The following is a 12,019-nucleotide window of genomic DNA, read 5'->3' as shown; positions in this document are numbered from 1 at the left end:
GCTGGACTGGACAACCTCCCCTCTCCCCCATACTCTCACCCCCGGGGCCATCAAGTGTCCTCAGCTGTGGAGAGACAACATGTGGGGTGGGGGCACAGTGGGGAATATTCAAGGCCACCAGGCCTAGGGAGAAGGGAATGAATGTAGTAAGAGCAGGTAGGAGGGTGGTCTTTACAGTGAGCCAGTGCAGACAGACTCCACACCTGCTTGTGGTATTTCCCAGCCAGGCTACACCTCTTGGAGGCTCGCTCTCCTCCCTGGAACCTACAGGGTGGTTGTAAGGACCAGGTACCAGGGGAAAAATGCGCACGAAGCATTTGGCTTGGTGCCTGGCACATGCTGTGCAGAAATGATGCCCAAGTGGGCAGGGCTCGGCTCCTTTCCTGTATGTGGACATGGGAATGATGATAAGCAGGAATTCCAGGGGGAGGGGGGATGAGCCTTAGCTGGCTGCAGAATCCACCCTCTTTAACCAGAGAACCTGGCAGTGATGCCAGTCTGGTTAGCAGGGGCTTCCTGATGCCTGCCTGCCCTTTATGTGCGCTTTGTGTAGACGTGAATTTTTTGTGTGGAAGGTTACTTGAGGAAAGAAGAGACTGTTTGTTTGTTTGTTTGTGACAGAGTTTCTCTGTGTATCCCTGGCTGTTCTGGAACTCGCTCTACAGACTTCTCTCGTACTCACAGAGCTCCAACTGCCTTTGCCTCCCAAGTGCTGGGATTAAAAGTGTGGTCTTGAGTCCCATGTTTTTAAAGTAAGAATTTGGCCTAAGAGTATCTCTGGGCTGAACTGGACAGTGGCTACTACCATGTCTACTTGGCTAAATGAAGTCAGTGGTGTTAGGGTCTTCTGTTGGATCAGTTTTGCAGAGGCCAGTGACGGCGTGTCTAGAAATCACACATTTGGTTTTTCATCTGTCATGTATGGAACACCCAGTAGGTGTTACCATTCTTACTCTGGAGGACTGGGACCTGGAGAGAAAGGAACTGGTGAGAATGTTTCTGAAGGAGAGGAGTCAAAGCGGGCAGCTGAGGTGACCTCAAGGTACAGCGAGGGCGTTCCCAGGACACGAGGATGGACGGGAGCTTCTTAGGAACTCAGAAGGAGGGGTTCTGGCTAGATCAGAATCATAAATATTTGGCAGTAGAAGACAGCAGGGAAGAAAGGAGGGAGAGAAGGAGGAAGGAGGAGAAAATAAAATAAGAAAAGACAAAAGAGAGGGACCGCAGCAGGAGGCAGGCTTCCTGCCTTGGTTGGACATAGTCAGAACCTGTCAGGCAGAGGTGGGGCAGATGACCGCACAAGGACCCCTCCACGCCTGGCGTCTGGAAAACTCCACTGGCTTGGCTGCTGCTGACTTACTCTATGGCCTTGGGCAGATGACTAAGCACTAATGAGCCTCAGTTTCCCTCCCTGTTAAACAGGGTTGCTTACATGCTTTAACTTCGGGGAGCTCTGGGGATGTGGTGTGCTGACTTCTGGCCTTCACCTCCACTCCTGCCAGGTGTGCTCTCCTTTGCACAGGGTCTCAAAGCACAGCCTGCCATCATGCCGCCATTGCTCCCCACCTCTTACACTCTGTGGGAGCTGATCTGAGATGCCAACTTCTTGCTTCTTCCATGTTCTTGTTCCTATTAACTCCCTTTCTAGAATGTTCTCTCTGGGTTTCTCCAAGGGAAACATGATGAGTTCCATGATGACCCTGGGACAGCTCCTCTCTTGCTGCAGTTTTGGTTTTTTCCTCCTCCTTTCTTTCCCATCATCCAGTGTCTGTCTCCAGGACTGCTTTCTACTTTCTACGTGTCTCTATACTATTCCTAATTCTTTAGTTTAAAGCACTCGGTGTCTGCCATAGGTTCTGACACAGGGGGTTAGCAACATTGGTGGAAGGACTAATAGAGGCTGAATTTGGGGAGCTGGAGGCTAGGGAAGAAACATGCTAAGATCAAGGGCTAGTTCTTGGAACCAGAAAAAAAGTCAACACGCTAAGGATATAGTTCAGTGATAGAGTGTGCTTAGCTTAGTGTATCCGAGGCTATGGATGAGAGGAAGATGTGCCATGCGTCTTACCAGCCAGCTCTCCTCCCTACCCCATGGCCTGTTCTTTGTACCAGTCAGGAAAACAAGAGTACTTGGTAGAGGAGATATTGTGAGAAGCCAGGGGGCATTTGACTAGGGCTGCCTTGGCTTGTGTCACACTGGGATCTAAGATGGATTAGTTTGTGTGTCCCTAAGCCAGTGCCAAGGTCAGGACAGACACCGTTACAGGTCTGGTCTGGCCTGAGCTGCCAAGGAGAGAGCTCTTCTACAACCTGGGGACAGACTGGTATCAGGTATACTTTGCTTCTCCTTCTGCTTCCTGTCCCCACCAGGGCACAGGGGCCTCTGCCCTTCTCATCGTACGCAGCAGGGATGGCCCAGCAAGCCCTTCTGGAGTAGGGCTTATGTGTAAAATCCTCCCTTCTCTGGTCGGCCTCCCATTAGATGCTCCCCAGGGAGGAGAGACCTGAAGCCTCTGAGCAGATGTGGAGGTCACAGAAGGGTCCAGCCCCATGCTGGCCAGCCCTTTCTGGTTGCTGTCCTTAGGCTGAGAGGGAGGAAGGGCCTGGCTTGGGGGGCAGTGTTTATTCTTCTGTTCTAAGACTATGGCTGCTACATGTTTACAACAGGCTTGACTGTCCTCTGGAGTGGTATGTCACATGACAGGGCTGGAGTCTGGATCCTTACAGGAGGCCGAGCATGGAGCAAGAGGTAGAGAACTTCCCAGGAGCTCCTCACAGGGAGAAGAAAGTTGCTGGAGCCTAGGCCATGGTAGATGCACCCATGTGTGGTCACAGGGCAGATGAGGGCACCACCGGGCCCTTCTCCCTTGACCACAAACCCATTCAGCACCTTCACTCCCCAGACCAGGGCCTAGAACTGTAAACAGCCTGAGTCAGAGCTAGGCAGTGCTTACGAGCGTGCTCCTTCTGTCCTCACTGCTAATAGCAGCAGCTTGTCTGGCTGCTGGGACCTTTCATCCAGGCCCCTCAAAGAGCTTAAAGGAGCAGCCCAGGGTTCTATTATCTTCCTATTACTAATGGAGAAATCAAGCCCCAGGCGAGCTTGGCGACTGTTTCAGGGCTCACAGAGGAGGCAGCACAAACAAGGCTTGGAATGGACATGTCACAGGATCTGGGGCCACTTGAACTCTCCTGTGTCCCTGACCATACTACTTGCAAGGAGAGAGTCTAGCCCAGAATTGGTGCGGGGAAGTTCTGTCCAACTCAGGTCATGCCTGAGCTTTTAGGTGGCCACTTGCTTAATCTTTCCCACTTAAGTTGCCAGTACTGAACACATAATAACAAGTAGCCCCTGCTCCAGGATACGCAGCACTTACTATGGGTCCAGAGACATGGGCTGCTATATTTCACTTACCAACGAAGGAACTGAGATGGTGAGAGTGTGAGTCCAGACTCAAACCCACAAGTCTGATGCTGTAGTTTGTTCTATTTTGAGACAGGCCTTTTCTGTGTACTTCAAGCTGGCCACAACTCACACTCCCCTGCCTCAGCTTTCTGAGTACTGGGATTAAGGCACTCATGGCTGTGCCTGGCTACTGGTATAGTTATATTCTGAACCAAACCCAGCACAGACTCCTTGTACTATAGACAGAGCTCCCCTGATACCTTGACCCTCTCCCTTGTAGGAGCTGATCCGAGGAGTGAGGCCCCAGAAGTTATGGCCCTAACCTCGGTCATCATGGCAGATTCATGAGACAGTCTCTGGTGCTTCCAAGACTGGGATTCAAAGCCAGAGTACAACATCCAACCCTAAGCAGCAACGGCCCAAGAGCGTTGTCTGGAGGACCTAGGAGCAGGGTTAGGATGGAAAATATGTTGCTTGCTGAGAGACTGCTACCTCTGCTTCCGAGACAGGGATGAGACCTCTGTGGTCTGGTTTGTCTCCTGTACAAGTCCACATCCTCTCACCCACAGTGCCCAGAGACCCCGCCCTACCCAGATACACTAGAGTTGGAGATGATAACCTGCTAGGAGCCAGGTCAGGGGTCTGGCAATGCTGAAGCTTGTTGCAGGACCCAGGGAAAGTCACCCAGGCCACAGGTTAGTCTGTTTCCCCTGTGGAAGATGAGAATGCTAATCCATCGCTAACATCTCTGGTGTTCAGCTCTGTGCTCGGTTCCTGGACCCTGGATTCCTGAACGAAGCATCCTCTGAGAGATGCCATGGAACATCATGAACAGGAAGGGGGCAGGTAGCTCGGATAGTGCAAACTGATCAGAGGAGGGTCAACGGCCATTTCTGTTACATATTTCAGCTGTTTGTAACTTTTAGCAAAGTTCATGGTTTGGAGATTATTATTTTTGGTCATTTTTTCCATATTTGGCTGTGGCCTAGAGCAATGAGTTTTGGAAAGATAGAGGCAAAAATCCCTTCAGCTGTTAGTAAGCACTACAACACCCACACACACTCACACACAAAATTCTTTCCAGTTAGAAGAAATAACAACATAGTTATGTTTTCTTTTTCAGCTCAAATGACTCCCAAACAACTCCAAAGACTTCAAACTTGGCTAGTAATTAGTGCTTAATAAAGGAGGCCGGACAGTATGTGCTCTGCACTTTGAGAATCAAAAGGTTTCAAATTCGAAAACTTACTGATGCATGAAAAAAACCTCCAAGGCCACAGCCCCTAGCAGCCCCTTCCTGGGGACGCTGGAGCTGACCCCACCCTGTTCTGTCCAGAGTCATTCAAGAGCAAGGTGACTACAGCTTTGCAGACCGGCTCTGTCTTTCCTTCCCCACTCTAGAATACTCTGCTGGATCCTCAGCTGGAGGCCGAGGCTAGCCAGAGATGGAGACAGGCTTGGTGTGTCTGAGGTGAATTAAACTGCACTTTCAGAAGCTTGGGTTGGTGTCCCTGTCCCAGAGAACTTCAGGAGGCACCTTAAAGTCCTAGACTAGAGGAATTCTTTTATAGTCTATAGAGTGTAGAAGGACTCCATCTCTCAGACCAGTCCTTGGGGCCTGTCTTCTGTTGTCTAACCCTTGAAAGCCCTTCTTGGATTGTTTCTTTGGTGATATTTTACCTGCTTTCCCCAGGAGACCCCTGAGGAGGATGGGCCATCTCTCCACTACTCTTCTGCTTTTACCTAGGAAAGAGGCCTCTTCACTCAGAGTCTCAAGGCAGGGATGACCGGGGTAACTTTGGCGGGGGATTTGGAATGGGATAGAGCATTGGTTCTCAACCTCTGGGTTGTGACTCCCTTGGGGGCCAATGACCCTTTCAGGGGCCGAATATCAGATATGCTGCATATCAGATATTTACATTATGATTTGTAACTGTAGCAAGATTACAGTGATGATGTAAGAACAAAAATAGTTTTATGGTTGAGGGGTCACCACAACATGAGGAGCTGTATTTAAAGGTCACAGCATTAGGAAGGTTGAGAACCACTGGAATAGAAAGAGTATTCTGAATGGTCACAACACTAGAGCCCTGCTGCCTAATATCTATGTTGGAGGTCCAGGGTCCTTCCTCCATGACCCTGGCAGACCTCTCCTGGGCTGACTGAATACAAGACCAGGGATCTGACTTGCCTTCTGCTCTCAGGACCTTGTGTATGTGTAGGTGCACACATACACACAAACCTACACAAACACCCACTCTAGATATTTGACAGGGGGGATTAGTGACCTGCTCATTTCCATATCTTCTGAACAAGAAAATATACTGATTGTGGGGTGGATCAAAACCAGGTACAAGAAAGCATTTAGTCAACATTAAGAATCCTGCAGCCTGGGGCTGTGTAGCCAGAGAGAGGTGTGCAGGTAAGAAGACCAACAGAAAGAGACAGACAAGACCCTGCCAGCTAAGAGGGCTGAGGATGGACCCCAGGCTTGTCCATCAGGCAATGCCAAGATGTCATTTTCTCACATCTGGTTCCACATCTGGAAACAGCCAGGATGCTTATTTCAAAGTGCTGATGAGGCCATGCCCCGATTGCCTCAAGGAGAAATCCATTTGGTGACACTGTCTCCCAGGCCAATCATCTCCTCCAGATGGTGGCCCGGTTTCCAGCTTCCCTCCCTGGGCGCACCCACTGTACAGGAGGCTAGAGAGAGCTAGAGGGCAGCTGGTTGGAGGGACGCCTTGTCCAGACCCTTTGTCAGGCTCTAGAAGCTTTGATCTATTTGCAGTTCTTGCTGATCAGTGGCTGGCCTCCCCTCCTGTCTTGGAACTTGTATGGTCTGTTGGGATTGTGGCACTTGCTGTCCAGATGCCGCAGTCTTTGCATCTGATGGCTACGTGGCCCCTGTTCCTGGCCTAAGCCCTTGGCTGGTGAATCTGAGATAGTACATCAAGAGAGGCCAATCCTCTCCCACCTCCCATCACTAAGAATTAGCCACGTTCTATCTTGTGGGCTGACATGCCCTCCTCACACCTCACAGCAGATGGAACCAGCAATCCAACACCCAGGGAGAGATGTGCTGGCGGCCATGGAGGATGCTAGAGAGGCAGCAACTCTGCCCTTGAGGAGTTTAGCATTGCGAGGCTGGGAGGGGCTCTAGGGTCTGAGGATGCCTGAGTCATACACTTCACAAATGGTACTGTCTGGAAATGCAATGTCAGAGGGAGGAGAGGCTACAGTCAGGACTCAGGACAGTTTCCCTGGAGAGATGCTTCTGGACAGGGCAGGAGGGGCTTGAAACCTCCTGAGGTGCTTCAGTTCCTATCGTATGCAATGTGTTCATACCAGGGCTGGATATCACAGGCTGCCAGTAGAGCTTCCTGCATGATGTGAGTGGATGGAGCGAGGATGCTGCTGAGAATCCCACGTTTCCTTTTCTTTCTGCTTAACTCTTTACTAGCTCCCTCCGGAGTCAGCTCTCATGGGCCCTGCCTTTCTCTCCCTGCCCTAGGGTCAATTTCCTCTTTGACGACAGCCCACCTCGGCAAGGCAGCTCCAGTGTTGTAGGTAGGAGACAGGGTACCCCATCGTTTCTCTACAGAGCAAGGCTTGGAGTGAGCAGTTCATTCCCACTGTGTGTGTGGCTGGAAGATGGCCAGGCTCCCATCCTCCACACGGTACAGAGAACTCTTCTGACACCTCAAAGGCCCTCCTGCTCTGCTCTCACCTCCTCTTCCTAAGATGTGTGCAGTGTCATGTCATCAGGCAGGTAGTTAGCTGCTCATTTGCTTTCTACCTCGATGAAAGAGGTACGAGAAAAGGCTCAGGGTTACTATCTCCTGCTTGTCAAGGCTGACAGCGTGAAAGTTAGTGACCCAAGGTACGCATAGTACATGTCAACGTTGAGTGCCATGGCTCCTCACGACTCCCTAATACCCTGCCCAATGTCTTGATCCAAATTACAAAGCCAATGGGGGTCCTTCCAAGCCTGCCTGAGCGTCCCTCTTCCTCTCAGTCTATTCCTGATCTACTTGGTCTTATGAGGGTTTGCACATCCAAACCCTGCCCTTCTGTCCGGACCTTGGCTCCCGCTGATCTCCCACCCCACCCCTGCCTTGCTCTGTTTTCCTCAGCCTCCAGGTCCCCACTTGTCTGTCACCTCTTCCAAGAACTCTTCCCTGCCCTTCAGTGTTGACTTGCCTCTGCACTTTAAGACCAATACTTGCAAAACCCCTCTGGCAGCCATCCTTGATTGCGTCTCCATCCTGATTGTAAGCCCTCTGAGGGGAATACCCCTCCTTCCTCCTCTCTCCCCTGCTCTCTAGCAGAGGGCCTGGCATCACGTGAGTGCCCGACAGAGACGTTGGAATTAAAGTGAGACGAGCTGGCAAAGGCAGGCAGGGGGGCAATGTGTGGTGGACGACACTCATGATGGGCAGCAGGTGAAGGGTAGGGAATAGAACAGTAACAACCCCAAAGTCTCAGGTCCATGGTGTTCTAGGCTCCGTTCCAAGCAGTTCTCATTTTGTCCTTACAAAAATCCTACGTGGCGGTCACTATTCCTGTCCAGTTTTACAGGTGAGTGAAATGTAAGAGAAAAATCACAATGAGTTGAGAGAGACAAAAGACATTCTGGGTTGTTTTTTTATTGGTTTTTTTTTTTTTAAAGTTCATGAGCAATGATGTGGAAGGACTTGGCAGGATATCTGTGGGGAGAGTAGCTGGACATGGGGATGGCTTGGGTTAGAGAACCATGGGAGGAGGACGTGATGATGTCCAGCTTGCAAAGCCACAGAGGACGTTTACACTGAGCCCAGAAGTGCAATTCAGTTGAGATGTGGAAAAGTCATGGCCAGTTCCTGAGCAGGAAGTTGGTAGGATGGATGGAATCCAGCCATATCGTGATAGATGAATTAGGAGAGAGAGCAGGCAGAACTGCCAGGAGGGTGTGGGCATCGTCTCCCCGCCCCCACTGGTCCTCAGGCTATTTGAATTCTTCTTCCTCCGATGCCTTCTGTGGGTGCTGACACGGGTGACCCTGGGACCCCAGAGCTGGACTGCAACTGCAGGTCTCCTGGGGCCTCAGCTGCATCTTTCTGGCTTGGCTGAGGATGGTTGCTCATGGCTGTGACCATGACCTGGGCTGGGCTGGATTTCTCCCTCTCGGCCACTTTAATGAAAAGCAGTTGTATTTACCAGGAACTTGTAAGAGGAGAGGGGAGAAAATCAGTTGAGTCCCTGGCCCCATGTAGGTCTCTCATCCCTCTCTGGGTCTCTTTCTTCCCCTGCTCCCAAGTCCTCCATCTTTCTTCCTGGTTATCAGCCTTACTGCCCTCCATTCTGATGGATTCTTCCAGGCTCTGTGGGCTTTTAGAGCAGGGAAGCTGCCTGGGTAGGGATGGGGCCACAGGCACCTCAATGCCTCTGGCTGGGCTCCTTAGCACAGCTTCTCACTCCCTCCCTTCTTTATGCTAGCAGATGAGAGACTTGGGCTGTATATGCTTTGAGGTACTTGTGGTCCCCATGTGATATATCTGTCTTTCTCTGTCTCTGTTTCTGTCTCTCTCTGTCTATCACCATCTCTATCTCTGACTCTGTCTCTGTTTTTCTGTCTCTCTGTCTCTGTCTGTTTCTGTCTCTATCTCTCTCCATCACCATCTCTCTCTACCTTTGACTCTGTCTTTCTGTCTCTGCCTCTCTGTCTGTCTCTCTGTTTCCTCTTAGCCCCAGCTTTTCAGGGACCAGGGACGTTCTTATGCCGAACAGAGCTTCATTGCCCTTTCTTTTCTCATTATCTAGGCAAACTCTTGCCCATCTTTTGAGACTGGACATCCTCCAGGGGGCCTCCTGTGACAACCCTGCCTATCAGTGTTGCTGAGAAGGTTGGCTTGCCAGCCCTTCCTCCCCGAAATATACATGCATCCACTGTCCTCAGGCAGTAAGACAGACACCTTCAAGGTCCTTGTTTGGGGCCTCTGGGTTTTCTCTGGCTGGTTGTCTCCAGATGGGGGTGGACATAGCTTGGAAGAGAAGGAACAGTCTAGTGCTTTCCCAGCTGGAAGCATCCAGAGTACCTGGTTGGCTTGGAGCCTTGAGCAGCTCACTCCACAGTGCAGGGGCTACACTCCCAGTTAAACCTTGACTCTTCAGGAGCACATAGGCTTCTGGCACCCACCATCAAGTGCTATACCGGACTCCCCTCGACAGCCCACCCCTATTCCAGAAAGCACATCAGTCAGAGGCCACTGACAACCTCATCAGGGGTTGTTTTCTTCTCTCCACACTGAGGCTTTTTTTTTTTTAATGACAATGTTGATGGTGCACATATTCCAGAGTAATATGTTTAGGATTAGGCCACACAATGGGGTTATGACTCCCTCCTGTGCAGCCCTCACCCAGGGGAGCTTGCCCTCCATCTGGCCAATACACATCTGGATCAGGCTCACAGCTGACCAGATGTTGCATCCCTCTAAACTTAGTTAGGCTTGCAGCCTCTTCACCTAGAGGGCTGGAGCTGCATGCATGCACTTGCACACGTGCACACACACACACACACACACACACACACACAGAGAGAGAGAGAGAGAGAGAGAGAGAGAGAGAGAGAGAGAGAGAGATCACTCCATTGGAGCACTGAAGCACTGAGGTCATCTGGCCCTTGGAGGGGGAGGGGAGGGGAGCTAGCTTGGCCTTGACCACTATTCCTCCTCCACCATGGTAGGGCAAGCAGGCTGTTGGGACACTTCTGCGGAGGTATGTAAATATCAGGTTCCCTGCTTCCAGCCCAGACAGGCTAATGGGAAGGACTTGCTTGAAACCAGGCTCCAAATCTGGAGCCTGTCCCTACCTCATCCAGGGGCCAGCTGCAAGAATCAGCAAATTCCTTGTATACTCATTTGGGGGATGCTCTGAGGCCCTGGGCCACCCCAGTTCTCCCTGCTCACGCTGAGTCCTTCTCTGCAACCACCTTTTTCCCCACGCTGCCTCATTTTCTTCCCTCCCTTTGCCCACCTTCCACAGAGTTGTGTGGTTTAAAGGATATACAGTATGGAGCCTGGGCTCTGGACCCTCAAATAATTGAGACATGATCTGCCAAGTTTGTTTGCCCATTGGTGCTGGCAAGAAGCCGGGCAGGGAGTGTGGAGGAGGAAAAGGAAGCCACATTTATTGGGTGCCAACTATGTGTCAAGCACTGCGCAAGGTGCTTTAAATATGTTATCTTGGCTAATCCTTGGAACCACCCTGCAAGGTAGATATTATTCTCTTTGTTTTACGCACGCCACAAGTGTGGCTCAGCACGGTCGCCCTGGTGTACCATGGTTGGGAGGGGGCAGAACTAGCATCTCAAACGAAGTTCACTTGGCTCCAACTGTCATGCTCTTGTGATATGCCACCTCCCCTGGTGACTGCTACAAGCTACCCATCAGGTCCTCTTTCCTGGCCACTGGCTGTGAGCTTTGTCTTGCTCCTTCAAGCTGGGCAGGGAAGAACGGCCTGGCAAGGTCCAAACTGGTAGGCAAGGGACAACAAGAGGACTGAAGTTGTGGTGTTGTAACCAACTGAGTTTTCCGCATGGCTGTTTGGAGGGCCTGGGGACTTGAAGCCGCAGAAACACATTAGGAGTTGAGAAAGCAGGGCGGCTTCGGTGAAAGGCAGGCAGACGAGCCTTGGAGGCAATCTGTGGGGAACTTGGGAGTTTTCCATGGGTCTGGGACACAAGGAACCTCATTAGGAAAGGAAGAAGGGAGCCACAGAGCCCAGCTGCTATTGTTCCCTTATCTTGCCATCAGCCCTCCCAGCATATGGAACATTCCAAGGACCCTCTAGGGGCCCCTCTTCTGACTATAGAATGTGGTACCCCCAGAGAGGCATTGGGGGGTAGAAAGGTACCTTCCGGCCTGGCCATGACTGACCAGGTCCCCACGGCAGCTCCAGAATGTGGTTGCTTTGCAGGGGAGGACAGTGAGAGCCTTACTCCCAGTTCCAATTACAGAGCCCAGATGCACACAGACACATGGACCCACACAAACCCATGCCAACACCTTGCCCATATCCATACAAACACTGGTGTGTATCTGTCTGCTTCAATCAAAGCTGTTCTCTTAGAGACGACATGCAAACACAAGACTTTCCTAGTCCCACAAAACCAGCAGGAATCTGTCTTCTTCTTCTGCACCCGGAGCTTAGCACAGACCAGAAAGGTGGCAGGAGACAGACACAGTATAGACCTGGAAGTCAGCTTGGATAGACTGAAAGCCAGCTCTGCCCCTGCAGTGTGGCATTACCTTGGAGCCATGCTCTTCTCTTCAAGAACTATGAGCTGGCCATGAAGACTAGAGACAGTGGGCAGGATGCTGGCTAGCATGGTGGCTAGGAAAAGGGCCAGGAAGTAGGTAGGAACAGTGATAGCGATAACCAAAATGATGTCACAATTACCTGTGGAGGAGGCATTCCGGATGACTATTCTGTCCAGGTTAGGTATTCCTGGAAGTCCAGAGCTGAACTTCTTTCCCACTGCCAAAGAAGGGTTGGTTGACATCAGAAACCCTGAAGTGGGATATGACCACATGTCAGAGTGAGATTGTGTGGACCATAGCCAGCTCTGGCACA

At 51.2% G+C, this 12,019-nt stretch overlaps 1 protein-coding gene and 1 long non-coding RNA gene across 8 annotated transcripts in view; one reads left to right on the top strand and one right to left on the bottom strand.

Moving 5' to 3' along the window:
• The window catches only part of Nrg2 (neuregulin 2), a 182,952-nt gene that overhangs the window by 79,535 nt on the left and 91,398 nt on the right, over nucleotides 1–12,019 (top strand). The window lies entirely within an intron of this gene.
• Nucleotides 8,044–11,795, bottom strand: 4930471G03Rik (RIKEN cDNA 4930471G03 gene). The gene is made up of 2 exons (NR_015571.1): nucleotides 11,695–11,795; nucleotides 8,044–8,611 (listed from the first exon to the last, which is right to left on the bottom strand). It is a non-coding gene; the product is annotated as an RIKEN cDNA 4930471G03 gene (long non-coding RNA).

This window comes from Mus musculus, chromosome 18, assembly GCF_000001635.26.
Source record: "Mus musculus strain C57BL/6J chromosome 18, GRCm38.p6 C57BL/6J".
NCBI classification, from domain to species: Eukaryota; Metazoa; Chordata; class Mammalia; order Rodentia; family Muridae; genus Mus; species Mus musculus.
The sequence above is the reverse complement of the archived record's forward strand: the minus strand, read 5'-3'. Positions and strand labels throughout refer to the sequence as shown.